Genomic DNA, 27,610 nt, shown 5'->3' with positions numbered 1-27,610 from the left:
TCCCTCTCACCTAAATGAAGGGGATTTCCCCCTACTCTATTTTTGGTGATTGGATTTTGATAATCTGCTACAACAACCATTACCAAAAACATAAAAATAGATTTTGGTAATGAAGAGAGAGTATGTTTTGGGTATAGGGTATGAGTAATTTGTTGGAGATGCTCTAATGGTCTGATGATCTCTTCACAGTTTAACAGTCTTTAAATTTTTAGTTTAAAATTGCATATGATTAAAGTCCGATCCTTTTAAGACTCGGTCTTTAGATTTTCTACGCCAAATTCTAAGGTTCTTTTGCCACCTATATCACGGGAGGCTCCCATCACCCCAGAAGGTAGAAGGATAGAAATATCTTTGCGCACCATTGTTAGCCTATATTAGTAGTCATTTCGTTCAAAATGGTATGCATGTAAAAAAAAATTTCGTGCGATAGCATAAAGTGTGAATAATTTTTTTAGTGGCACACATATAATCCTGAACTTTCCTAACCCACGGAGTTAAAAAACTCCGAGAGATTCCCTAGCCTTCTCTCTCGTGGTCTTCGGCACGAATCCCGGGTGACTAATTAGACCCTAAACCCTAATCCATCATCCGCAGATTCGGCGTTCCGTGGTACGGGCGTCGGGGGCAGGTGGTCGTGAGGGCGAGGAGGGATGAGGCTGACGCAGAGGGAAGCAGAGAAGCTCACCCTGCACAATTCCGGGTTCCTCGCGCAGAAGCGCCTCGCCCGGGGCCTCCGCCTCAACTATACCGAGGCCGTCGCACTTATCGCCTCGCAGGTGAGCTAACCAGGACGCCGCCGCCAGCTCCAATTTCTGCTCTAGTAGTCAAAAACGAAATAGTATGTTTCTGGTTCTCTAGTAGACAAATTCGGGCGGAATCGTGACCGCTGCTTTTATTTTTGTTAGGATACTCGCACATTCTGTGTGGCGAAATTTACTTGTGAAGCGCAACAGGCTGTTTTTTTTGGATCAACGCAACAGGCTGTTGGGATGCTGCGTGCATAATTTTGTTTTTTTTTTGAAGGATTTGCTACTTGCATCGTGAAGTTTTCCTAATTTTAATGGAAATACTAAATAGCATAAGGTCAAGGACTTGTCCCATAAAGCAATGCCGAAATATTCCCCATTCTGGCATTCAGCTAATTGCTATGTAGTGGATGTTCAGATTCTCATATTTTCCTTTTTAGCTCTTCCTGCACGGCTATGCCCTCAGGACTCATTTGCAGTTAGCTTATGCAGCGGGGAAATGGTCAAAGATGCAAGGGAAGATGCTGACAATATTTAGTCTCCATGCAAACTGCTTCTGATTTGTTAATCTGGCAACCACTTTTCTTGCCAGATTCGTCTGACATGATTGAATTAATTCCTGGGACAGATTCTTGAGTTTGTCCAGGATGGAGATAAAACTGTGACAGACCTGATGGACTTGGGGAAACAGATGTTGGGCAGGTGAGTTTGCATTCGGCCTGAATTACTACGCATTCCTGCATCATTATGTTCACCCAACAACTGCAACATTAAAACTTGGCATTGCATCACTCAGATGATAATGGAAGACTACTGTCATGAGTATTTTAAACTTTGAACCATCAATGTTTTTGAAAATTACTTAACTGGGTCTAGGTGTGAATATTTTTAACAGTAGCTGACTTCAACAGAGATACAGTACTTTTTAATGAATACACTAAAATGCCTACATGCCTCATTGCCCATATCGGCTTATTTCTTCTGAAAATTTTGAAAGCTTCTGGCTTTATTTTTGTCACTTGAAATGAATATGTCACTGATTTAGTTATTGCGTATGTCATCTGCTTAAAAAAACAAATCATTATTTCTTAATGCAATTTATTTTTAGTCCTTATCTCAAATCTTACTCTTATGACTACTTCTTCACATAATTGTTCAGTTGCTGTGATATAACCCTTAAGCTCTGACAGTTTTGCTTTTCCCTTCCCTGCCTGGAGACAAGTTCTTCCAGCTGTTCCACACCTTTTACATACTGTACAGGTGTTCTTTGCTCATGATGGATAAGTCTTTGTGCTGGATGGATAAGGCATAGAGTCCTTGCAAGGACCAGGGCATATATTCCTTTAGCATATTTCAGTTTGCTAGGACAGCATCTTGCTAGGACAGTCAGTTTGCTAGGACAGCATCTAGCTTTAGTTCTTTTGACTAGCATCTTAGCATCTTTTGCTGCAGCAAGCTTTGGCTGCCTGCCTTGGCTGCCTATAAGTATGTATCCCCAGCCCCTTGGGTTGGCATGGCTTTGAGTTTGTGAATATGAGAAAACCAGAAAATTGCCCCAAGTTCATTGTCATCCTCTCAGCTCAATGAGAGTTAGAATTGAGCTTCTAACATCTGGTATCCGAGCCGTACTTTCCTGTAGGTTGGATATCTCTTGCTCCTCCCCTTCCCAAGCCTCTGTAGCAGCCCAACCACCACCACCAGCAGCTAGCGCAGCAGCAGTAGCAACTGCACCAGCAGCAGCAGCACTAGCAACAGCAGCAGCAGCAGCAGCTGCTCCAGCAACTGCAGCAGCAGCTACTGCACCAGCCGCTTCTTCCCCGTTCCCTTCCCCCTCTCCACGCAACAGCCCCTTGGAGGCGCGCCATGTCCGACGCACCGTCTCAGCGCTCGGTCGCCTCGAGCGCACGGCGCCAGCGAGACGCCGAGCTCGCCGCGGCAGAGGAGCGCAGGCGAGCGACGGCTCAAGCCGCTGCAGCAGCGGCGAGGGCGGCCAGGCTAGCTGCAGCGGAGCTGGCAGCGGCCAGGGCGGAGGTGGAAGCAGAGGAGGCGGAGGATGCGGCGCGTGCGGCGGAGGTCGAGGTTGAGACCTTGCGCGGCAGCCTCAGCGGCTCCATCGCCGGCGACGCCACCGCCGACGAGGACCTTGAGGAGTTGGAGAGGGAGAGAGCGCGGGAGCGGACCACGCGGTGGGCAGCAGCCCACCCCGGCGGCGATGGCCTGGACGGCGGCGCGCCCGGCGGCGGTCCAGGGGCCCGCGCGCCCGGCGGTGGCCTGGACGGCGGCGCGCCTGGCGGTGCGCCCGGCGACGGTCCAATGGGCCGCGCACCCGGCGGAGGAGGCCGCGCCCCTGGCGGCGGCGCGCAGGGCGGAGGCGGCGCCCCTGGCGGCGGCGGCGCCCCTGGCGGCGGCGCGCAGGGCGGTGGCGGCGCTCCTGGTTGGGGTGTGCGCGGCGGCGCCCCCGGCTACCACGGCCTCCAGGCGGTGGTCAGGGACGTCGGTCCCGGCGGTGGGTGGCCCACCCTCACCAAGACCAACTACGTCGAGTGGGCCGCAGTCATGGAGGTGAAGCTCCAGGTGCGGCACATGTGGGAGGCAGTCCGGTACAGCGACGTCGGCTACGATGAGGATCGACGGGCGCTAGATGCTCTCATCGCAGCAGCCCCGTCCGAGATGCAGTTCACGCTTTCCAAGAAGCGAACTGCCAAGGAGGCCTGGGACTCCATCGCGGCGGCACGTATCGGCAGCGACCGCGCCCGCAAGACCACTCTCCAGGCACTTCGCAAGGAGTGGGAGAACCTGGCCTTCAAGCCAGGTGAGGATGTTGATGACTTCGCCCTCCGTCTCAACACTCTGCTGCAGAAGGTGGTGCAGTTCGGCGACGACACCTACGACGAGGAGAGAGCCGTCGAGAAGCTCTTCCGCTGCGTCCCCGAGAGGTACAGACAGACCGCTCGCTCGATCGAGTCTCTGCTGGACCTCTCCACCATAACGATCGAGGAGGCGATAGGTCGCCTCAAGGTCGTCGACAGCGACGAGCCACAGCCTCCCTCGGGAGGCATCTCCATCGGTGGGAAGCTCCACCTCACTCAGGAGCAGTGGGAGGCTCGGCGCGGTGACAGGAGGAGGGGGGAGCCCTCTTCCTCGACAGGTGGCCGCAAGCGCGGCAAGCCGCGAAAGGGGCGCGGAGGTGCCCAAGCCGGGGCACGAGGGCGCGCCGAGGGTGGCGCCCGCGGAGATGCTCAGGGCGGCGCCGCTGACAGGCCCAAGGCGGCACGAGACGACGCCTGCCACAACTGTGGCAGGCCCGGCCACTGGGCCAGGGACTGCCCGCAGCGGAGGCGTGGGGGCCAAGCCCACGTCGCGGAGGCCCAGCCGGATGACGAGCCGGCTCTGTTCCTACTCCACGGGGACATGGAGCCGCACCCGACGGCACCGCCTGTCACCGCTCTACTCCACCTCGACGAGCCGCGTGCCCGAGTTCTCCTCGGCAACGGCTCCGACGACGACAGGGTCGATGGCTGGTACCTCGACTCCGGCGCCACGCACCACATGACCGGGCGGCGGGAGTTCTTCTCCGACCTGGACGTCGACGTAGGTGGCTCCGTCAGGTTCGGGGACTCCTCCGCCGTGGAGATCAAGGGCGTGGGCTCCGTGATCTTCACCGCCAAGTCCGGAGAGCACCGGATGCTCACCGGAGTCTACTACATCCCGGCGCTGCGGAACTCCATCATCAGCCTTGGGCAGCTCGATGAGAGCGGCTCCCGTGTGGTGATCGACAGCGGGGTCCTCCGCATCTGGGACCACCGTCGCCAGCTTCTCGCCAGGGTGGTTCGAGGGAAGAACCGCCTCTACATCCTCCATGTCGGGGTGGCCCAGCCTCTTTGTCTTGCAGCTCGCAGGGACGACGAGGCATGGCAGTGGCACGAGCGCTTTGGGCACCTCCACTTTGAGGCCCTGAAGCGGCTCGGCGCCAAGGAGATGGTGCGAGGCCTCCCGTGCCTCGACCACGTGGAGCAGCTCTGCGACGTCTGCGTGCTGACGAAGCAGAGGCGGCACTCCTTCCCCCAGCAGGCGAGCTTTCGAGCCAAGGAGCGGCTCGAGCTCGTACACGGGGACTTGTGTGGCCCGGTGACACCGGTCACACCAGGAGGACGGCGCTACTTCCTGCTGCTCGTCGACGACCTCTCCCGCTTCATGTGGGTGATGATCCTCGGCAGCAAGGGAGAGGCTGCGGACGCCATCAGGCGTGCTCAGGCTGCTGCGGAGGTGGAGAGCGGCCGCAAGTTGCGCGTGCTGCGCACCGACAACGGCGGCGAGTTCACGGCGGCCGAGTTCGCGGCGTACTGCGTGGATGAGGGCATCCAGCGCCACTACTCCGCGCCGTACAGCCCGCAGCAGAACGGCGTCGTCGAGCGGCGCAACCAGACGGTTGTGGGGATGGCCCGGGCCCTCCTCAAGCAGAGGGGGATGCCGGCTGTCTTCTGGGGAGAGGCGGTGGTGACGGCCGTCTACATCCTCAACCGCTCGCCCACCAAGGCACTCGACGGCATGACGCCGTATGAGGCTTGGCATGGGCGCAAGCCGGCGGTCTCCCACCTGCGGGTCTTCGGCTGCCTCGCGTTCGCCAAGGAGCTTGGCCATATCGGCAAGCTCGACGACAGGAGCACTCCGGGAGTGTTCATCGGCTACGCGGCGGGTTCGAAGGCCTACCGCATTCTCGACCCGGAGACACAGCGTGTGCGCACGGCGCGCGACGTTGTGTTCGACGAAGGGCGAGGATGGGCGTGGGACAAGGCGGTGGACGACGGCTCGGCTCCGACATGCGACGACTTCACCGTCGAGTACGTCCACTTCGAGGGAGCTGGGGGAGTAGGCAGCTCTTCTTCGCCGAGCGTGCCTACCCCGGTCCCCGAGCCTCCACCGACTCCGGCGCCCGCCACACCGGCGGCACCACGCCCTTCCGCTACGACTCCGGCTGCGCCGAGTTCCTCGGCTGCACCACCACAGCCGGCGACGCCGCGCACTCCAGTACCGATAGCTACTCCTCCGGGCCCGTCTACTTCGACACCTGCTCGTGCTGAGCACAGTCCGGTGGAGTTCGCTACTCCGCTCTCTCACGACGAGGAGCGCGTCGACGTGTACCATGACGGCGAGCCGTTGCGGTACCGTACGATGGAGGACCTTCTCGGTGACCAGCCGGTGCCGGGCCTGGTGCCTCACGACCTGGAGGCACAGTTGCACCTCGCGTGCGACGATGGCGAACCTCGGTCTTTCGCAGAGGCCGAGGGACACGCGGCCTGGCGTGCCGCGATGCAGTCGGAGATGGACGCGGTTGAGAAGAACCGCACTTGGGAGCTTGCTGATCTCCCTCGCGGTCACCGCGCGATCACCCTTAAGTGGGTGTTCAAGCTGAAGAGGGATGAGGCCGGTACCGTCGTCAAGCACAAGGCTCGCCTGGTGGCACGAGGTTTCGTGCAGCAGGAGGGAGTCGACTTCGACGATGCCTTCGCCCCCGTGGCACGGATGGAGTCCGTGCGACTCCTCCTTGCGCTAGCTGCCCAGGAGGGCTGGCGTGTCCATCACATGGACGTCAAGTCGGCGTTTCTCAACGGCGACTTGAAGGAGGAGGTCTACGTGCACCAGCCGCCAGGGTTTGCGATCCCCGGCAAGGAGGGTAAGGTGCTACGTCTGCGCAAGGCCCTCTATGGCTTGCGGCAGGCCCCGAGGGCGTGGAACGCCAAGCTGGACTCCACGCTCAAGGGGATGGGCTTCGAGCAAAGCCCGCACGAGGCGGCCATCTACCGGCGGGGCAAAGGAGGCAATGCCCTGCTGGTGGGTGTCTACATCGACGACTTGGTGATCACCGGCACCAAGGATGCGGAGGTGGCAGTGTTCAAGGAGGAGATGAAGGCCACCTTCCAGATGAGCGACTTGGGGCCTCTCTCCTTCTACCTGGGGATCGAGGTGCACCAGGACGACTCCGGGATCACACTTCGACAGACCGCCTACGCCAAGCGCGTCGTCGAGCTCGCTGGGCTCACCGACTGCAACCCAGCCCTCACTCCGATGGAGGAGAGGCTGAAGCTGAGCCGTGACAGCACGGCGGAGGAGGTGGACGCTACTCAGTACCGGCGTCTTGTGGGGAGCCTCCGCTACCTCGCCCACACACGGCCGGACTTGGCGTTCTCCGTCGGCTACGTCAGTCGGTTCATGCAGCGACCGACGACGGAGCACCAGCAGGCCGTGAAGAGGATCATCCGCTATGTTGCGGGGACTCTCGACCACGGTCTCCACTACCCGAGGTGCCCTGGGGCGGCACACTTCGTCGGGTACAGCGACAGCGACCACGCCGGCGACATCGACACCAGCAAGAGTACGAGCGGGATCCTCTTCTTCCTTGGCGAGTGCCTCGTTAGCTGGCAGTCGGTCAAGCAGCAGGTGGTGGCCTTGTCCAGCTGCGAGGCCGAGTACATAGCGGCCTCCACTGCGTCGACTCAGGCACTCTGGCTCGCTCGACTGCTGGGTGATCTACTCGGCAGAGACATTGGAGCGGTGGAGCTCAGGGTGGACAGCAAGTCCGCCCTGGCCTTGGCGAAGAACCCCGTTTTCCATGAACGGAGCAAGCACATCCGGGTGAGGTACCACTTCATCCGAGGCTGCTTGGAGGACGGGAGCATCAAGGCAAGCTACATCAACACCAAGGACCAGCTTGCAGACCTGCTCACCAAGCCCCTTGGGAGGATCAAGTTCCTTGAGCTCTGCTCCAGGACCGGGATGGTCCAATCCTCCCACAAGACGACGCACAAGACTTAGGGGGAGAATGATGGATAAGTCTTTGTGCTGGATGGATAAGGCATAGAGTCCTTGCAAGGACCAGGGCATATATTCCTTTAGCATATTTCAGTTTGCTAGGACAGCATCTTGCTAGGACAGTCAGTTTGCTAGGACAGCATCTAGCTTTAGTTCTTTTGACTAGCATCTTAGCATCTTTTGCTGCAGCAAGCTTTGGCTGCCTGCCTTGGCTGCCTATAAGTATGTATCCCCAGCCCCTTGGGTTGGCATGGCTTTGAGTTTGTGAATATGAGAAAACCAGAAAATTGCCCCAAGTTCATTGTCATCCTCTCAGCTCAATGAGAGTTAGAATTGAGCTTCTAACAGCTCATACTACATGATACTTACCATTTCCATTTGTACGCATCCAGATGTCATAAATGAAAAGCATTTCATGCGTTCATATAGTAGTGGACAACCATATTTGCTCTTAGGAAGATCCAAAAAAGTTTTGTCTCTAATGTCACTGTTTCATCTAGGTCGAAGGAACATTTGTGGATGGAACAAAACTAATCACTGTACATGAACCTATTTCTTTGGATGATGGAAATTTGGAGCTAGCACTGCATGGTTCTTTTCTCCCAGGTCGTCCATTCTTATCAGCATAATTAGTTCAGTTATGTTTAAACTGTTTTCTGAATTATATGGTTATAAAATTCTTTGATTAATGCGTTTTATGGAGTCTCTGGAGATGTGCCTGTTTCAGAATGTTTTCCTAGGGCAGTGCTGTTCCTAAAAGTCTTTGGCCTATTCTGTTTTTCAAGAATATTTCACTAGTGGAAACAATAAGGTAAAAAAAGAACTGTACACCATAATATTTAACTGCTGCAGTGCCTTCACCTGAAAAGTTCTCCGGGGGTGATGTTGAAGACTATCCTGGTGAAGTACATTACAGTTCTGGTTGCATAGTTCTAAACCTTCATCGCAGGGCTTTAACTTTGAAGGTTGTTAACAAGGCAAACAGACCTGTTCAGGTAGGAACTTAGGATGCATAGATATTTTTGTTTGGACCCTGGTGCAAATCTACTGAAACTTCCATTTCTATTCACCTTTCCTATCAGAATGACAAAATGCTGTATTATTTTAAAATTTTAAAGAGGAGATAGGCTTAAAATCGTTTTCAAAATGCCTCACTAATAGTTAAATTTCAGTGTTACTCAATCGATGACATGATGGCATCCCTCTTGGCTCATTTCTGGCAGGACATGATTTTGAACTGACAAACACATAATAATGAGTTCAGAGAACATTTATTCTGTTCCACCATGTTAGGTTGAATGTGTACGGATGTTTGGAACTATGTAAAAGGTTATAGAATTTACTTAATCTCACATTATGATCACAGCATCTGCATCGATTTTAAATGTAAATTTGAAATGCAAATCTTTGAATTAGCTAATCCTTATTCTTTAATATGAAAGTTTCCACAAAGGAAGCATCCTATTCATTCATTGGATCGGTTAATGTTGGAGTCCCCCTTCTTTGTTTTTTGTTTCAAGGAAACCATTCTCTTTGCTTAATCATAAAAACATATTTTTCTAGACTTGTGCAAGTTTAAGTTTTCTCATTACCAAATTTTACATTATTTCTTGTGATGCGGCTTTATCCAACTGCCAATTTGGATGCAGTGTAAATACTGTGTGTAATAAGTTTAATTGACATGGTATTACACCCTCATTTTCTATCTATTTGTTTAAGGTACAAGCGTTTCTATAAAAAATATTTACTTCTAATCTTCAAGAAAAAATTCAAACATGTTTTGTTCTTGCAGATTGGAAGCCATTACCACTTTATAGAGGCCAATCCTTACCTAGTTTTTGATAGAAAAAGGGCCTATGGCATGAGGTTGAACATACTTGCTGGAACAGCTGTTCGGTTTGAGGTGATTTTATTCTACCCACGCTTACAGTAATTTTCTGCCTAAGGATGAATATACTTGGCCTCTTACTTAGTTTCATGAATATACTGCACATACCAATTATAAAACCTCTAGAATCTGATATCTATATTTTTTCAGCCAGGGGATTCAAAAAGTGTTACACTTGTAAGCATCGGAGGCCATAAGGTAATCAGAGGTGGAAATGGCATTGGTGATGGTCCTATTGACCGTTCACAGATTAATGAGGTGATGCAGAAGGTTATTGCAAATAATTTTGGACATGAAGATTATCCAGATGCAAGGTTTGTTCTTTCCTATTTAATTGATGATCCATGTCAAAGTTAATTGCTTTACTTTTTTTTTTGCATAATCTTATCTTCCAATTTTGTATCCAGGGAAGGCCTTATTGGTGATGGTCCATTTGACTGTACTGTTGACCATGAGAAGTATGCGAGCATTTATGGACCTACCACTGGTGATAAGATTAGGCTTGGTGATACCAATCTTTTTGCTGAGATTTTTTTTTTTTTTTTTCTCGAATACGCAGGAGAGCTGCGTATCTTTGTATTAATAGAGAGAATAAACCGGCCCCTTACAAACTAGCACACCTCACTCCGAGCCGAGCTGTGAGGGGCTGTGATACACTATGATGTTGTAGCCTAAGAAAAAACAAAAGCTTGACCCGAGACCACTAACAAGGACTAGGAACTAGCCTAGTCCGAACACTTGACCAGCACTCAAGGAGCTGAGGCTTCGAGCCCCTGCCAGACACCACAAGTGGTGTTCATCCTTGAACGCCTGCAGTAACCTGTCCAAATTTGGGCGGTCTCCTTCAAACACACAAGCGTTTCGGTGTTTCCAAAGAAGCCAAGCACCCAAAATAACCAAAGTATTAAAACCTTTCCGTTTATCTTTCTGAATCTTTTTGACACTCGTCCTCCACCATTCTGAGAAGGAGAGTTCATCCCTTAATGGAGTGCAGACCTGCCAGTCAAACTTTGCTAGAATTCGAAACCAAAACTCTCTTGCAAAGACACATGTGGTGAGTATGTGTTGTATATTTTCAGGTTCTTGATCACACAGCAAACAACGATCGGTATGTGGAAGATTCCTTCTTTCCAAACGATCTGCTGTCCAACACCTGTTCCTTACTGCCAACCATAGAAAAATTTTGCACTTAGCTGGTGCCCAGGATTTCCAAATTCTTCGCCAGGGCTCAAAGTTAATTGCACCATTGAAGAAGGCCAAATAAGCTGATTTAGCTGTGTATTGTCCCGAGGCCTCAAACCGCCAAGTGTGAACATCTTCTTCCTGAGTGAGAACAAACTCAGAAAGAATGTTGGATAGTTGGAACAGCTCATATATCCCAATCATAGATAAACCTCCTTGTATGTCTTGCGCCCATCTGTTATCAACCATGGCCTCTGCAACCAGACTCATGTTTCTGATACGTGTCGGGACTGCAGCCACCACTAATGGTGCAATGTCTCTGACTGAGCTGCCATTAATCCATTTATCCTTCCAAAATTTAGTTGAAGTTCCATTCCCAATAGATGTCTGCATTCCAACCTGGAAAAGTGCCAACACATTGGCGTGGATGGGGATATCAAGGGACAGCCATGGCTTGCTAGAATCTGTTTTCCGCAGCCACAGCCACCGCACTTGTAAAGCCCAGCCCATGATTTCCAAGTTAGGAATTCCCAAACCACCAAGTTCTAGAGGTCTTTGCACCTTCTCCCAAGCCACCAAGCAGCAGCCCCCTTGTGCCTCTTTTCTTCCTTTCCACAAGAAAGCTCTTCGAATCTTATTAATTGCCTTAATGAACCATTTGGGAACATTAAGCGCAATCAATACATGTATCGGAAGAGCTGAGAGAACGAAGCGCACCCAAGTTGCACGACCCGACATATTCAACATATTAGCCTTCCAACCAGGCAATTTGTCTCCTATTCTTTCCACCCAAGACAGGAGGTCTGCTTTCCTCAGTTTCTTGTCTGAGATTGGAAGTCCCAAATAAGTGCATGGAAATTTCGACACCGAACAAGTCAAAGACGAGGCAATGGCCATGGTTTCAGTTTCCTCACACCTTATTGGGATAACACAGCTCTTTTGAAAATTTGTACGGAGGCCAGACACTTCACCAAACACTTCTAAGATTTGTGTGGTCAGATTCATCTCATCTTCAAGTGGGCGAATGAATAGAGCAACGTCGTCTGCATATAAGGAAATCCGTTGTCCAGTGAAACCTCTCGACAAGGGTTGTAGCATCCCCAACTCCCCGGCCTTGGTGAATAGTCTGTTTAGAACGTCCATGACCAAGATGAATAGCATGGGCGACAGTGGGTCACCTTGCCGAAGACCACGCTGATGTCTAATTTGTTCACCAGGTTCACCATTAACCAGAATTCTCGTGGAGGCCGTTGTGAGCAAACGAGAGATTAAGTTACACCAAGGATTACCGAATCCCAAGTGTTGCAAAACTTCCATCAAGAACGACCAAGAGACTGAATCAAAAGCCTTTGAGATATCTAGTTTCAGAAAGATGCTTGGTACCTTTTTTCTGTGTAACATCTTGATGGTCTGTTGTACGAGCATATAGTTGTCATGAATACATCTTCCTTTCACAAACGCACTCTGATTAGTAGCCACCAGTTCCTTAAGCATTGGCGCCAACCGATTTGCCAGCACCTTGGTCACCAATTTAGCGAAGCTATGAACTAAGCTGATTGGTCTGAAATCTGACGGCGTCAGAGCTTCCTCCTTCTTTGGAATTAACGTGAGATAGGCCGAGTTCAACAGCCATAGTTTCCTGGAATCCCCCTGTTGCAATGTGAGAATTGCAGCCATCATATCCGACTTGATCAACTGCCAACAAGCTTTGTAAAAACGCCCAGTATACCCATCTGGCCCAGGAGCTCTATCTGCCGGAAGATCTTTAATGGTTTCCCACACCTCATCCTCTGTGATAGGTTCATCTAAAACTGAGAGATCAATTCCCGCCCGATGGAAGAAGTTAAGATCTAAAGTTGAAGCCCGCTGAAGTGGAGTGCCAATCAATCCCTCAAAATGTTCAAAGAACACAGCCTGCTTGTCCTCCTGGTTGGTGACCACCTCGCCATTCTGTACCAGTTTAGGGATGAAATTTTTTCTTTTCCTAAACCTGGCCTGGCTGTGAAATAAGGCAGTGTTGGCATCCCCATCCTTTAAAAACCCAATTCGAGATCTTAGGCGAGCCACAGTTCTTTCTAGTGAAGATAAAATCAAACAATATCTCTTTGCTTCTCCTCTTAACCAATCCTCCTCTGGAGTTAGAACACGACTGTCTTGTGCAATTTCAAGTCGATGCAAAATTTCCCGAGATAGTCCCAACTGTGTTTTAATATGCCCCACTTGTTTGTGACTCCAAGATTGTAAGGCCTTCGTGAGCCTTTTTAATTTCTTGTCTATTTGTTCCATGGGACAGGAAGCAGAGACCGGTTGATCCCATGATTGAGCAACGACCTCATGGAAGCCAGGGAGTTTTGTCCAGAAGCTCTCAAAATGAAACCTCCGCTTGCCCCGGTTCCCCTCTCTAAGGCTTAGGAGCAGCGGACAATGATCTGAAATTTGGGACGCCTGACTTTGAAGAATGCAGTCAGGGAAAGTGTCTTCCCAATCTGAGGTACATAGGACTCGATCAAGCTTAACCAAGGTGGGTGCCTCCCTCTCATTTGACCACGTATATCTTCTACCAATCAGCGGTATCTCTTTTAATTCAAAATCATTTACCCACCGTCGGAACCGACCCATCATAGCACGATTTAAATTTTCGTTGTTCTTGTCTTCCGCTGAGTAGATCATGTTGAAATCCCCCCCAATCAACCAAGGCCCAATGCAAAGACTTCTGACCTCACTGAGTTCAGTGAGAAAATCCGCCTTGTCTGCATCTTGGTGTGGCCCGTAGACTCCAGTAAACCACCAATCCGGCTCAGCCTCGATTTTGAGCCTGATAGAAACTGAGTGGCGATGAACCCTGTGCTGATCCGAGGTAATAATTCCCTGCCGCCAAGCAACCAGAATACCACCACGAGTGCCTTGAGCTGCTAGGTAGACAAACTCCTGAAACTCTCGACCCAACAAAGATATAATATCCCGTGCAGAGATAACAGCCAGTTTAGTCTCTTGAATACAGACCAAAGACGGCTTACAAGCATCCACAATTTTCCTTAAAGAATCACGACGTCCACGGTCATTAAGTCCCCGTGCGTTCCAAATGAGAAAACTGATACTATCCATTGGAAAACTTGGTGAAAAAAACAAGACCAAAGAAAGGAGAAAAACTGCAGGGATAGCAAAGACCCCGGGGGATTTATGCCACCATAATAGCTCCAGCAGCCTGCACTGGGAGCTCATCAGGTAATTCTTTGTGCAACATGGCTGCCATCACCTTCACTTCGTTCCGCTTGAGCGGCGTCTTGAAGAAAACATTGTACTTCTCCACCATGGCCGGAGTCACTTTAGAGTTTGCATCTGTGAAGCCCAATTCACGGCAGACTGAGTTAGCGGACGGATTCTGCAGAATTTCAGGTGGGAGTTTTGCTACACGTCTGCTCCTCCTTGGAGGTTCTGTCCCACCATAGACTTTGCGTTGACGTTGCTGTTTCACTGTTGGGATAGAAAGGGCAGTGTCCACCGGCTTCGATATCTGCTCAATGAAGGACCTAGCTGCAGCAGTGCTGGGTGGAGTACCTGGTGGGGGAACATGTGGTGTCTGCTGCACCACTGCTTTAGGCCGTCTGGCATATACTTTGTTCTGCTCCTTGGTAGCTGGCGCCAACACCGGGCTCATCATCACCGGTAGATCAGTAGGGAGGACATCCTCCGCCGGCCGCCAGGTGATAGGTGACGGAGCATCCCCAGGAGTTGTCGCCACGAGATCCGTGGAAATCGGCTGAGCACGACCTGGAAGTCCCGGGACAATCCGCTGGTCCACCGGTACCGAGCTAGGCACCGCAAAACGAACCAAGGTCGGGGTTTCCATGGAGGGAAGAGCGTCGTGCTCCTGGTCTTGAAGTTCATGAGAGCAGCAGCTACTAGTTCCAAGTGGTACAGGCTGGAAATCAGCCCGGCCCAGTACAGGGGCCCGAGAAACCCCCACGAGGCCCACATCCTGCGTTAATTCAAAGTCCTCATCAATACCCACCTCGCCTGTCTCGAGACTTGGCACTGGCTCCTCGGGTGCCGGTGCAGTAACTTCGGCGGCCGCAGTAACAGTGGGTGGAGAACCGAGAAGCGTCGCCTGGGAAGAGGATCCAGCCGCCTCGATAGAGCGCGCCACGTGGCTTGCCCCGGAGGCGTCCAGTCCCAGCCTGTCCCTGACCGACGGCCTCCCCGTCGCAGCACCGGCCGCCGCCCCACCCTGGAAGCCCGATGAACCTGCCCTTCTCCGCTGCCGTTGTGGGCCGCTGTTGCCGTCGTCTTCATCCGTTGCGGAGGGAGCCCCCACCGTACTGTCAGCACTTGCGAGCGGCAACTCAGAGACACGGATAGTGACGGCATACTTCAGAGAAGGTTTTCCTGGCGGGACCAAGATCTCCCCAACTGAAGGCTCGACGATATGGAGATCACGCGCTCTGGGTATCTCACTGGGGTTGAAGCACCATGCAGTTAGACGGAACGTTGAATAGTCTTCTCTGTTCCTTGTTTCTGGCAGCAGGAGATGAGGCCATCCGTACGGGCTCAGCAAGCTCTCGGCTGTTGCCATCTCCCAAGCATGTTCTGGGATCCCACGGAGCTCGACGTTGGCCAGCACCGGAAGAGCAGCGCCTTCCGCGAACGCATGGCGAGTCCAGCGTCGGCAATGCAACTGCAGACCTCCCGGACCTGGAGTTGGCCCCGCATTGCAAAGCCTTGAGATAATGGCGTCATCTTCAACCCTCATGATGAAGGTGTGATCATGGCTGGAACGGCGAAACTCCAAGGAGTCGGGGTTCAGAACAAAAGCGTTCGCCACCATCGCCCTGAGATCGTTGATAGAAATCCCCTCAATTTTTTGCTGAGATTGAAAAGGACTTCAGTGTTTATGGTGATGAATGCATATTTGGAGGTGGAAAAGTTCTACGTGATGGAATGGGACAAGCTACAGGGTACCCAGAATCTTCCTGCCTAGATACAGTTATAACAAATGCTGTTGTGATTGACTATACGGGAATATACAAGGCTGATATTGGTATAAAAGGTGGATTTATAGTTGCTATTGGAAAGGCTGGAAATCCTGATGTGATGGATGGTGTTCATTGCAACATGATTGTGGGGGTAGCTAACTTTTTCTTGAAGGTTTTATATTAATTTGCTACAGGAAAAACATTTTTTAAGAAATTTCTATACCAAAAAATTGTTGCAGGTCAACACTGAAGTTATTGCATCTGAAGGCATGATTATAACTGCTGGTGGCATAGATTGCCATGTTCACTTCATATGTCCTCAGTTGGCAGAAGAGGCAATCGCAAGTGGTATAGTCTTCTTCACCTCTACAGATTAGGGGCAAACCAACTAGAAATCATCGGATTATCTTGATAATTTCATATCATTTAACAAATAAATGGTGTAAACACCAGCATAAATAATTCCAGGCAGAGCTTGAATGGTTGAAAATCATTAATCACACACGAAATGATATTTCTTATTTAACTTTTAACTGGGATGTGTGTCATATGTACCATGCAACCAGGTTTAGTCAGTGATATGTCTTGAGAACCTTATGTTTATATTTGTGTAGGCATCACGACATTGGTGGGTGGTGGAACGGGACCAGCACATGGAACTTGTGCTACAACTTGCACTCCAGCACCATCTTAAATGAAATTGATGTTGCAGTCCACTGATCAATTGCCAATTAACGTAGGATTCACAGGCAAGGTAATTTTGTGTGCTGGGAAAGTAAATTAGTACAACATTCATACTGAGTAATTAATATATACTCCAATGTTTATTTTCAGGGTGGGGCCTTGAATAAACAGTCTCAATGATGGAGTACAGTAAAAAATCTTGTGATATAAATCTTAGTTGTAAAGCTTCACAGTTGTCATTTCCTACAAATTATTTATATGTTATGTTATGTTAAATAAGAAATAGTTGATGAATTTGTTCCAGGCCTTTTTTAATTAAAAAGGCAAAAACCAAACATGGTCCTGTAGTCATTTGAGGGTCATCAAGTTACTATGTGATTGTTTCCCCTATGTTATGAGAACTAAAATAGTTTTAGAATGTATTCCGTCCAGTCAACAATTAACATTTGGGATGTCTGAAGTCAACAATTCTGAATTTTGTTTGTAAATTACATATGTGCTGAGTTGTAAAATTGAACTAAAACATTTACATAAAAAATAGTTTCATATTGTTAGATAAGTCTCACATTTGTGCGTCCATGTATCTATCTATAATACTAGATAGGACTAGGCATAGTCCTCCCGGGGTGATCTCGACCGTTGATGGGATCACATGGTGGTTTTACTGGCCTCCTGTGGCCGCCTAGGAAGAATCGGGGTTAAAGAGGTGACTTGACTAAGTCTCCTGCTCCTGTATATGTAAACCAATGCCCCTTGGGTCAACGGGTTGAGAGAAACTGATTTTCATTTGGGCCAACAATAGGTATCAAGAGGTAGGGTTTCTCTCTCTCTCTCTCTCTCTCTCTTCCCCCATCTCTCAGTGTATGTGAGTCTCCCCTCCCACCCCATCGCCCCCCTCCCTCTCCTCCCCTCTCTCTCTCTCTCTCTCTCTCTCTCTCGGTGTGTGCGCGCGCACGGTGTCTCTCCCCACGCGGTGCTTGGAGCGTGCGCAGGAGGACCAGGGGGCGCGCAACGCGACGCGCGCGCGGAAAGGAGGTGCCTGCGGCTGCGCAGGAGGACCAGGGGGCGCGCAACGCGACGCGCGCGCGGAAAGGAGGTGCCTGCGGCTGCGCAGGAGGACCAGGGGGCGCGCAACGCGACGTGCGCGCGGAAAGGAGGTGCCTGCGGCGGGGTTGGCGGCGCAGGCTAGCAGGCCATGCATGGGCGGGAACGGAGGTGGAGCTGCGGGGACGCGACGCGCGCGGGCAAGGGTCCTCGTGTGCAGAGGCGGTGTGGTGCTGCACTGGCGCTGTGCGGGCCAAGGAGGTGGGGCACGCAGGATTCTCGGCGCGGGCGAAGCTGCTTGCGCGCAGGAGGCGGGCCCAGGCGGCGTGCGGCAGGGCTGCGTGCGGGCGGACATCCACCGCACGCTGGAGCAGGAGGAAGCATAGGTAGCTGCGGCAGGCAGGGCCTGCAGAGCAGCGGGCAGAGGAGCGCGGCAGGCAGGGCCTGTAGCGCGACGAGCTGCAGCGGCGGCGCGACCATTGGCTCCTTCCTCTTCTCGGCGTCATGGCAAGCCGATCGGGCCCCAAGGAGATGATAACAAGCTGCCCTTTTTACAAGAGCTCAGGGATGTGAGAGGAGCATGCCATGGGCCATGGATACTGTTGGGAGATTTCAATCTTATTGCTCGAGCTGCAGACAAGAATAATGACAACCTCAACCAGGCAATGATGGGCAGGTTTCGCCGGCTAATCAACGACCTTGGTCTGCATGGTGTACACTTACATGGCCGCAAATTTACTTGGTCCAATCAGCAAGATTCACCCACCTTGGTGAGGCTGGACAGGGTTCTATGCTCTACAGATTGGGATCAGCTCTTTCCTGACAGCCTGCTGCAAAGTGCCGCAACGGATGGATCTGACCATTGCCCGCTTTTGCTCAGTCTTAATGCTATTAAGCCGGGCAGGGCTAGGTTTCATTTCGAAGCTTTTTGGACTAAATTGGAAGGTTTTCAGGAGACAGTAGAGCTGGCCTGGAACTCTATCCCAGCGTCTACCTGTCCCTTTGCTACCCTGGTTAAAAAGTTCTGTGCTACGGCCATAGGTCTGCAGAGCTGGAGCCAAAAGAAGGTCGGTAATGTTAATTCTCAGTTGGGCCTAAGGTTGCTAGCTCGGTTGGTCGAGGGTGTCCGGTGGCACCCCCGCGGCCGGGGTTCGATTCCCGTGGAGCGAATTTCCGGTCCATGGGGTAAAAAAATCCCCTCGTTGTGCTCGCCGCAAGGCTTGGCCCTCTCGGGCATGGGCCAAGGTTCGGGGGTTTTTCCGCGGCTGGGAGAAGCCGTAGTCTCTTCCTCTTAATGAAAAACGGTGGGGTCCGTTCACCCCCCCCCCCTCGCGTTTTTTTTTTGTTAATTCTCAGTTGGGCTTGGCCAGGGAAGTCCTCCATCAATTGGAAATAGCACAGGATGCTCGAACATTATCCAACCAGGAGAAGTGGCTGCACCAACACCTTAAGAAGCATTCTTTCGTTCTTTCCTCGCTGCAGCGCACAATTGCTAGGAGTAGCTCTTGCATAAGCTGGCTTGCCGAAGGGGATGCCAACACAGCCTTGTTTCACTCACATGCCAGATACCGCAAATGCAAGAACTTTATTTGCAAGCTTACCTCTCTGATGATGGCCAAGTACTCACAAGCCATGAAGAGAAGGAAGATAATATCCTTTCCTTCTATAGCAGGCTATTGGGGGAAGATCAGGAGCGGCAGGTTACTGACAACCTAGAAGAGTTGGACATCGCTCACCATGATTTAGCTGGGTTAGATGCTCCTTTTTTGGAGGAGGAAGTATGGAAGACAATATGCTCACCGCCCTCTGGGCCGGACGGATTCACTGCCAACTTCTATGTCTATAATTAAAACTGATGTAATGGCAGCCATCTCAGCTGTATGGAGCAGGAAATTTGGGAACTTTGGTCTGCTGAACTCAGCCTACATTACTCTCATACCTAAGAAGGTTGATGCCACGCATATCAAAGAGTACAGACCAATCAGTTTGGTCCATTCCTTTACCAAGCTCATTACCAAAATCTTAGCCAACCGACTCGCAGGTCATCTTGATCAGATGGTTTCCACCAGCCAGAGTGATTTTCATAAAAGGGAGGTTCATACAGGATAATTTTATGCTTGTACAACAAATGGCTCGTTATCTCCATCAACCGAAGCAAGCCCAGACCTTGTTGAAACTTGACATAACGAAGGCATTTGATTCAGTTTCTTGGCCTTTCTTATTGGAGGTTCTGAGGAATTTGGGTTTTGGTCAGATTTGGTGTGACATCATTAGCGGCCTGCTCACTTCCTCATCAACACAGGTGATCCTTAATGGCATCTCAGGAGAAAGAATTCTTTATCAGCGTGGGTTGAGACAAGGTGACCCTCTGTCGCCCATGTTATTCATTCTGTTCATGGATGTGTTGCACTACATGATTAAAAAAGCCTCAGAAGAGGATCTGCTTCAACCGCTTGCTAGAAGGGCATTACAACATAGAGTGTCACTCTATGCTGATGATGTTCTCTTCCTGAGACCTTCAGCAGCTGACATTGATATCACTCTGTGTTAGCGCGCCCCACCTAGCCAACCCGACCATAAAACCCAGGTGTTATAATGGGAGGGGTGGGGGCTTTTATCCATAGTCCATCATTCCCCCTACGGCGGTGGGTCGGGCCGTCGAGGGCAGGGTGGGCGGCTAGTGGCGGCTAGGGGAGGGGTGGTGGCTTGGGGCGGCAACGGGTGCGGTGGGTCGAGTGGCCGGTGAGGGTAGGGGCGCTGTCTTGAGGCGGCCGAGACGGCGGTGCTGTCTTGGGGCGGCCGAGACGGCGGTGACGGGTGCGGTGGGTCGAGTGACCGGCGAGGGGAGGGGAGGCGGCTCGGGCCTGGTGAGACGGCGTGTGACGGGGGCGGTGAGGGAGGGGCCAACGAGTGGAGGGGCGGAGGCTCAGGGCGGCCCGGACGGCGGCAATGGGTGTGGTGGGGGTGGCCTGGACGACGACGACGGGTGCGGCGACCCCAACCCTAGCAGACGATTTGGGAGGGCTGTAGTGCGGTAGGAGGGACAAAAGGAAGCCGAGGCAGCGGCTTATCCACTAGCCATTTGGCTGGAAGTTGGAACTGGGCCGCAGAATGGCTGGGCTTAGCCGGCTCATTTTCCCACCATCCGAAAGCTGAAACTCTAAATACCTAATCCTTCTCAAATACTAGCTGCCAACTATATCTTACCAGCAAACTAATCTAGGACTCTAATTATTTCCCAGTGGCTGCTTATTCGTCCTTGTATACATCTTGCCCCACATAAAGCTTAAGCTGATGGGGAGGTGGACAATTCACTTATATTCCAACACTCCCCCTCACGTGGAGGCTCCCTCAGACGTGGAATAGGAGCGAGCATCAATTATTTTATTTAATTGCGCTAACCAGGATTCGAACTCGAGACCTCTGGCTTTGATACCATATTGAGTTGTATGCACCAACCAATTTAACACAAAAGCTTAACCTGATGGGGAGAGGTGGGCAATTCACTTATATTCCAACATTGATGTCCAAATTTTGGCATATATGTGACTGGAGGGAGTATCCTATTGGACTAATACTCAAACATATAATGAAAGTGATTTTCAATCATTGTTCCAAATCTGATTGTCCATGTTCTCCTTGGGAAACTGTGCAGGGAAATATTGCAAAACCTGAAGGATTGGCTGAAATCATTAAAGCAGGAGCAATGGGCTTGAAGCTGCATGAGGATTGGGGCAGTACCCTAGCTGCGATAGATAATTGTTTATCTGTTGCGGAAGATTTTGATATTCAGGTAAAGGTCTAATGTTATGTATCCTTTCTGGTATACCGTGCTTTACTTATTTCTATGCTTACCTTATTTTGACAGGTCAATATCCACATGGATACGTTAAATGAGTCAGGTTGCGTGGAACATACAATTGCAGCTTTTAAAGATAGAGCCATACATACATATCACAGGTATGCAATGCAGAGCAGTGAAATGCAAAGGTTCTATTTTATTATATAGGTCGATTTGCATCTGAATATAACCTCAAAATACCTTTTTTTATAAAAAAAATGCAACTATATCATAGTCAAAGTACTTAAGTACATGATCTGTCATGTGGAGCTCATCTATCAAAGCAGGAAGAAGATCAGATGTTCCTGGAGAACAGGAAAGGCATTAAGGGTTCACATATAAGCCTATGTTTATACTTGATAAAATTTGTTAAAAGTAAATGTCCTTAGTTAGATTCTACTAAATTGGTTGAAGATTGTTAGAGATTTCTCAACTACCATTATATTGGGAGAGCAAATGGCATCGATTTCAATTAATGAAATGATAGATCAATCAATCTTTGAAATTTCCTCTATTCCTGAAATCCTGCCAGCCTTGCTGGTTCTGTAGCCAGCCATTAACATAAATGAGGTCCAGAACCACACATTTGCACTATTTAGATAGACCTTTATTGTTGAGTACAGAAATTAGCTCTTTTAATACTGTTTTCTACTTTGTAATTTCAATATTACCTGGGATAGGTGTTAATATATACCTTTCAATTTTCTTCTCATGTTCGTACTATCTTATGAACAGCGAAGATGCAGGTGGCGGTCATGCTCCAGATATCATCAAAGTGTGTGGGGTATAAAATGTGCTGCCCTCTTCAACAAATCCGACACGGCCATTTACTTCAAATACTGTAGATGAGCACCTTGATATGCTGGTACACAATTATCCAAGATAATATGGTTAACATTGTGTGCAAATTTGATGTTAATATATTTTGGTTATTGCAGATTGTTTGCCACCACCTTGATAAAAACATCCCCGAAGATGTAGCATTTGCTGAGTCTAGAATTCGAGCTGAAACAATTGCTGCTGAGGACATATTGCATGACATGGGGGCCATAAGTATTATATCATCTGATTCACAGGCTATGGGTCGCATTGGAGAGGTCTGCTTCATGATCATCATAAATCCATAGCTTCTATTACAAATGATTGTGGAAAGCCTGGACCTCCTTGCCCGTTCAGTACCCCATAGATTACCTGCAGAAAACATACTTGTACTGTACATGCTAGTGCAAATTTACTGAACAGAATCAGTACGATGCTTGCTAATCAACTTACATTCCTCTTCTTGTGAGCTGGTGATGTGGTAATGACACTGCTTGTTTGGAATGCACCATAGTAAACGAAACAGGAAAAGGGCCTAGGAAGTTTGGTTAACCAAAAGCAGGAAGGCCAATACTGAGGACAACTCAAGGACAATTCTTTTTGTCAAAAATCTCTTCTTTCTATCCGTATTAGGCACAAGCTCGAGGTTCATAGCTGGAAATGGTTTGAAGGAACACTGCACTTGCTAAATTTGTTTGAGTGCAAGCTACATTTTTGTTTAGAACACACAATGGTAATTGTGACCATCTGAATGGTCTCTATCATGGATGGTAGTATTATTGGTGGATATGGCGCACATAAGCAATAGCAAGTCTAGGCACATCAGGGTTATTTTGTATCTGCTTTTAACAAATTATTTCCACCTTTTATATACCTTGATTCCAAAGTTTATACTCTAAACATATTTAGGACTTGTTGCGAGGCTTGACCTTGACATATATAAGCATAACAGTCTGACAGAGGTGATCAACCCAGTTGTTTCTTTCTTGGAGAAGCCATAACGAAACAATTAGAGCAATTTATGCCTGTAGGTTGAGGAGTAACCTCCTTGAACGAGTAACTCCTTTTTAGGTGATGACATGACAGCCATGTTGATTTAGTTTACATTTGTTTGAACATTGACTTTCTAGGTGATAACTCGGACATGGCAAACTGCAAACAAGATGAAAGTCCAAAGAGGTAGGTTACCTGGATTTGGTGACTCTGATGCTGGTACCGCTACGCCGCCGCCGGGTAGGAGTACGCAGAGGAGGAACCAGAACAGATGAAGAAGAAGGATGGGAACGAAGTGGATAGCGAGGAGGATGGCCGGATGTCAGATCGCCGGCGGCAGGGAGGTCCTGCGCCAGGTCGAAGATGACACCGCCCCTTCTAGGGAGATATCAATTCCTTCGATAAAACTTCCCCTAATACAATCTAGGCACCTTTATAGCAACAGGTGCTTTCCAAATTAACAAACCAACTAAAGGGAAACAGATCTTCTAATTAAAAGGAAATAACTAACTATCCTTATCCGAAGGAAGAGGAGCTGCCTGGGCCTTTTCCTTGCGGCGCCTTTGATAGGTTTTACTGATGAAAACATCGGTAACATTTCCCCCCTCCCCGGCAAACAGCTTGTCCTCAAGCTGAAAGTGAGGGAAATCAGCCACAAACTGGGACATCAACTCCCAGTTAGCATCCGCTGCAGCACAGCCTTTCCAATGAACCAAAAGCTCCCAAACATCACGATTAAGCCGGGCACGAATCACCTTCTCTGGAACTGGCAACACACGGCCCCTCACAATGGGAGGCAAAGAGACCACAGCAGCTGGAGGAGTACCCACGAACCGCTTCAAGAGACCAACATGGAATACATCATGTATCTTCGCATTCGCTGGAAGCCGAAGTCGGTAGGAGACTGACCCAATGCGAGCAAGTACTTGAAAAGGGCCATAGAACTTATCTGCCAACTTGGATGGGCGCGGTGGAGTAATGCCAGAGGCTGAGCGATGATGAAGGCGTAACCAGACCCAATCGCCAACAGCAAACTCCACATCCCGCCGGGATTGATCATGACGCTGCTTCATAATGTCTTGAGCCAACGAAAGCCGGTCTTTGATATCGGCTAGGAATTCATCCCGGTCACGTAGCTGACGATCAACTGCAGCTACCCTGGCTGACCCCGGTAGATAAGAAATCATGGAAGGCGGCTCCCTACCATAAACCACCTGGAAGGGTGTAGTCTGAAGAGAGGACTGATAGGAAGTATTGAAAATTATTCAGCCCAAGGAAGCCATTGCAGCCACGAGCGAGGACGATCACCGGCCAAACAACGCAAGTACATGACAATGATGCGGTCAGAAACTTCCGATTGCCCATCTGTTTGAGGGTGAAATGCCGAGCTTAATTGCAACTGCACACCAGCCAAGCGGAATAATTTAGACCAAAATTTGCTGGTAAAGACAGTATCCATATCACTGACAATGGAGCAAGGAAATCCATGGAGCCGCACAATATTTTCAAAGAAGGCACGAGCTACTGTAACAGCTGAATAGGGATGATTGAGTGGAATGAAATGAGCATACTTGGAGAATCTATCCACCACAGTCAGAATGACGGACTTGCCACCAACCTTCGGAAACCCCTCCACAAAATCCATAGCAATGTCACTCTAGACTGCTGAGGGAATGGGAAGAGGCTGTAAGAGACCGGCTGGATGTAAATGTTCAGACTTATGGCGCTGGCAAACAGTACAGCTCTTCACATAATCACGGACCCGCCGTGTCATCCTTGCATTGTAAAAGGAAGCCTGGAGTCGATGCAACGTCTTCTCAATGCCTTCATGCCCCACATCATGAGCTGATGCCCACAGCTAGGGCCATAGATTGGACTCATCTGGCACAAAGGCCTTGCCTTTGAACAATAAAAGGCCATCCACCAAGGACCAACCATCAGGAGCAGTCTCTGCAGCTAGCTGATCAAAAATGGCCCGAGCCTGCGTGTTATCACTCAATTCAATTCTCAAATCAGCAAACAAATCAAAGGTTGGACTAGACATGGCATGAACAGCCAGCACTTCTTCATCATGCCTCGAGAGGGCATCGGCCACCACATTTTGTTTACCTGGCCGATACTCCACCACAAAGTCATAACCGAAAAGTTTACTAACCCAAGTATGCTGAGGTATAGTAACGGTCAGTTGGATCCATGCCACTACAACTTCTTGAAATTGGATTTCATGTTGAAATCCATGCCATTGAGTGGCATGATTTTGAACATGAAACCCAATTTCACGGAGTTGTGGTGGCATGAATCAAATAAGCGCTGATCCAATAGAAACTTCAGACTCCAATGGTCAGTGCGGACGAGGAAAGGCCTACCCCACAAGTATGGCCGCCAATGTCTTACTGCCTTGACAAGGCCAATCAGCTCGCGCTCATAAGCCGGTAACTTGGCATGATGAGTAGCCACATCTCTACTAAAGAATGCAATTGCGCCATCCCCTTGGTGCAAGACGGCTCCAAACCCTGAGCCGGAGGCATCACAATCAACAATAAATTGCTTCGAGAAATCCGGAAGCTGCAGTAAAGGGGCCGTCATGAGGGCCCGTTTGAGATCCAAGAAGGCGCGGTCAGCATCTTCTGACCAAGAGAAAGCCTCCTTCTTCAAAAGAGCTGTGAGAGGGCCTGCCACTGAACCATATGAAGCAATAAATTTGTGATACTATCCGGTTAAACCCAAGAACCCCCGAAGTGCCCTTGTTGTTCTAGGCCGCGGCCATGAATCTACTGCTGCCGCTTTGGTCGGGTCCATCGCAACACCCTGTGCAGACACTATATGGCCAAGATAGCTAACTGTGGGAGCCCAAAAAAAAAATTTAGACCGCTTCACACACAATTTGTGTTGCCTGAGGAGTTGAAAAACAGCTTTCACATGCTTCAAATGGCCAGTCCAAGAATTGCTATAAATGAGAATGTCATCAAAAAATACCAGAACAAACCGGCGAAGGAAAGGACCCAAGACTTCATTCATAAGGTCTTGGAAGGTTGCCGGTGCATTGGTCAAGCCGAAGGGCATAACCAGGAACTCAAATAACCCTTGATGAGTACGGAAGGCCGTCTTCAAAATGTCATCAGGATGCATTCTCACCTGATGATAACCACTGCAGAGATCTAACTTGGTGAAAAATTTGGCCCCTTTTAATTCATCAAGGAGCTCATCAAGCACTGGGATAGGGAACTTGTCTTTCACCGTATGGTCATTGAGAGCTCTGTAATCAACATAGAACCGCAAAGAATTATCTGGTTTCTTGACCAACAATACCGGAGCGGAGAAGGGAGAGGTGGAGGGACGGATGATGTTCTGATTCAGCATATCAGTAGTCTGTCTCTCCAACTCATCCTTGAGAAGCTGTGGGTATCGGTATGGCTGGACTACTACTGGGGCTGTGTCGGGCAGCAGGTGGATCTTGTGATCGTGCCGACGGGGAGGAGGCAGACCGCGTGGTTCTTGGAAGAGATCCGCAAACTCTGATAACAACACCTCCATCAAATTTTCCTGAGATGCTGCTGCCAGTACAGGCTGCTGTTTGCTACCAATACCATGCCAAAATAAAGGCTTCCCATTCTTCCAAAGAGCCATCCAGGGTGCCCCGAAGTTAAAGCTGACCGTACCAAGAGATTTCAGCCACTTGAAGCCCAATATCAGATCAAACCCATCAAGGCCTAACGCAAAGCAATCAATGTCAAAGGTGGCCCCCCTCAATGGTTACTGGTGTGGAGCGGCACACCCCCGGACTAGTGACGCGGTCGCCATTGGCCACCTTGACTGATAACCCCGACTGACAGGTGAGAGACAAGTCCAGTTTTGCAGCTAACTCATCAAGAATAAAAGAATGAGTGGAACCCGTATCAACAAGGGCACGAAGGGCCATACCATTGATCACAACCTGCAATTGGAGCGTGTCATCAGAGTTGATGCCTGTGATAGCTGCAACAGAAATCCCCAAATCATCCTCTGTAGGCTCACTGTCATCATCCTCATCAAGAGCCAGCAAAAACACACCCCGGGTAGCACACTTATGATCCTTTGAGAATTTTTCGGGACAGAAATAACACTGCCCATTGGCCCTCTTCTCAGCAATTTCCTCAGGTGAGAGGCGCCGGAACCGTGGTTTTGGTGGGTCTGGTTTGATGCCATCACTAGGGGCAGCTGAACTGGCCGATGCCGGAGGGGGTTTTGGCCGGCCGGCGGACTTCTGGGTAGGCGCCATGGCGCTCGTGCGCTTCTCGAACGCTCGAGCTAGACTCATGGCGGACTGAAGGCTGGTTGGGCGTTGCAGCTCCACATCAGAACTTAGTGGTTGGCCCAGCCCGGCGGTGAAAAGATCCACCTGATGCTGTGGAGTCAAGTCGTCACAACGACTGAGAAGGGCCAGGAAACGACACTGATAATCCTCCACCGAAGAAGACAGCTTCAACTCTTTCAGCTCGCCGAGGGAATTGGAGCGGATGGGCGGTCCGAAACGCAGGTTCAGGTATTGTGCGAACCGCGCCCAGGAGACGATCCCGTCTTCACGCTCTAGCTGAAAGTACCACTCCGCCGCTGCACCATCAAGATGCAGGGAAGCCGTCCACGCCTTCTC

The 27,610-nt window shown here is 50.1% G+C and overlaps 1 pseudogene; it reads left to right on the top strand.

Annotated features, from left to right (window-relative positions):
* Window positions 1–460: 460 nt before the first annotated feature.
* LOC120644263 lies at window positions 461–22,445 on the top strand (annotated as a pseudogene).
* The last annotated feature ends 5,165 nt before the right edge of the window (window positions 22,446–27,610 follow it).

This window comes from Panicum virgatum, chromosome 8K (genome assembly GCF_016808335.1).
Source record: "Panicum virgatum strain AP13 chromosome 8K, P.virgatum_v5, whole genome shotgun sequence".
Taxonomy (NCBI): domain Eukaryota; kingdom Viridiplantae; phylum Streptophyta; class Magnoliopsida; order Poales; family Poaceae; genus Panicum; species Panicum virgatum.
The sequence above is the reverse complement of the archived record's forward strand: the minus strand, read 5'-3'. Positions and strand labels throughout refer to the sequence as shown.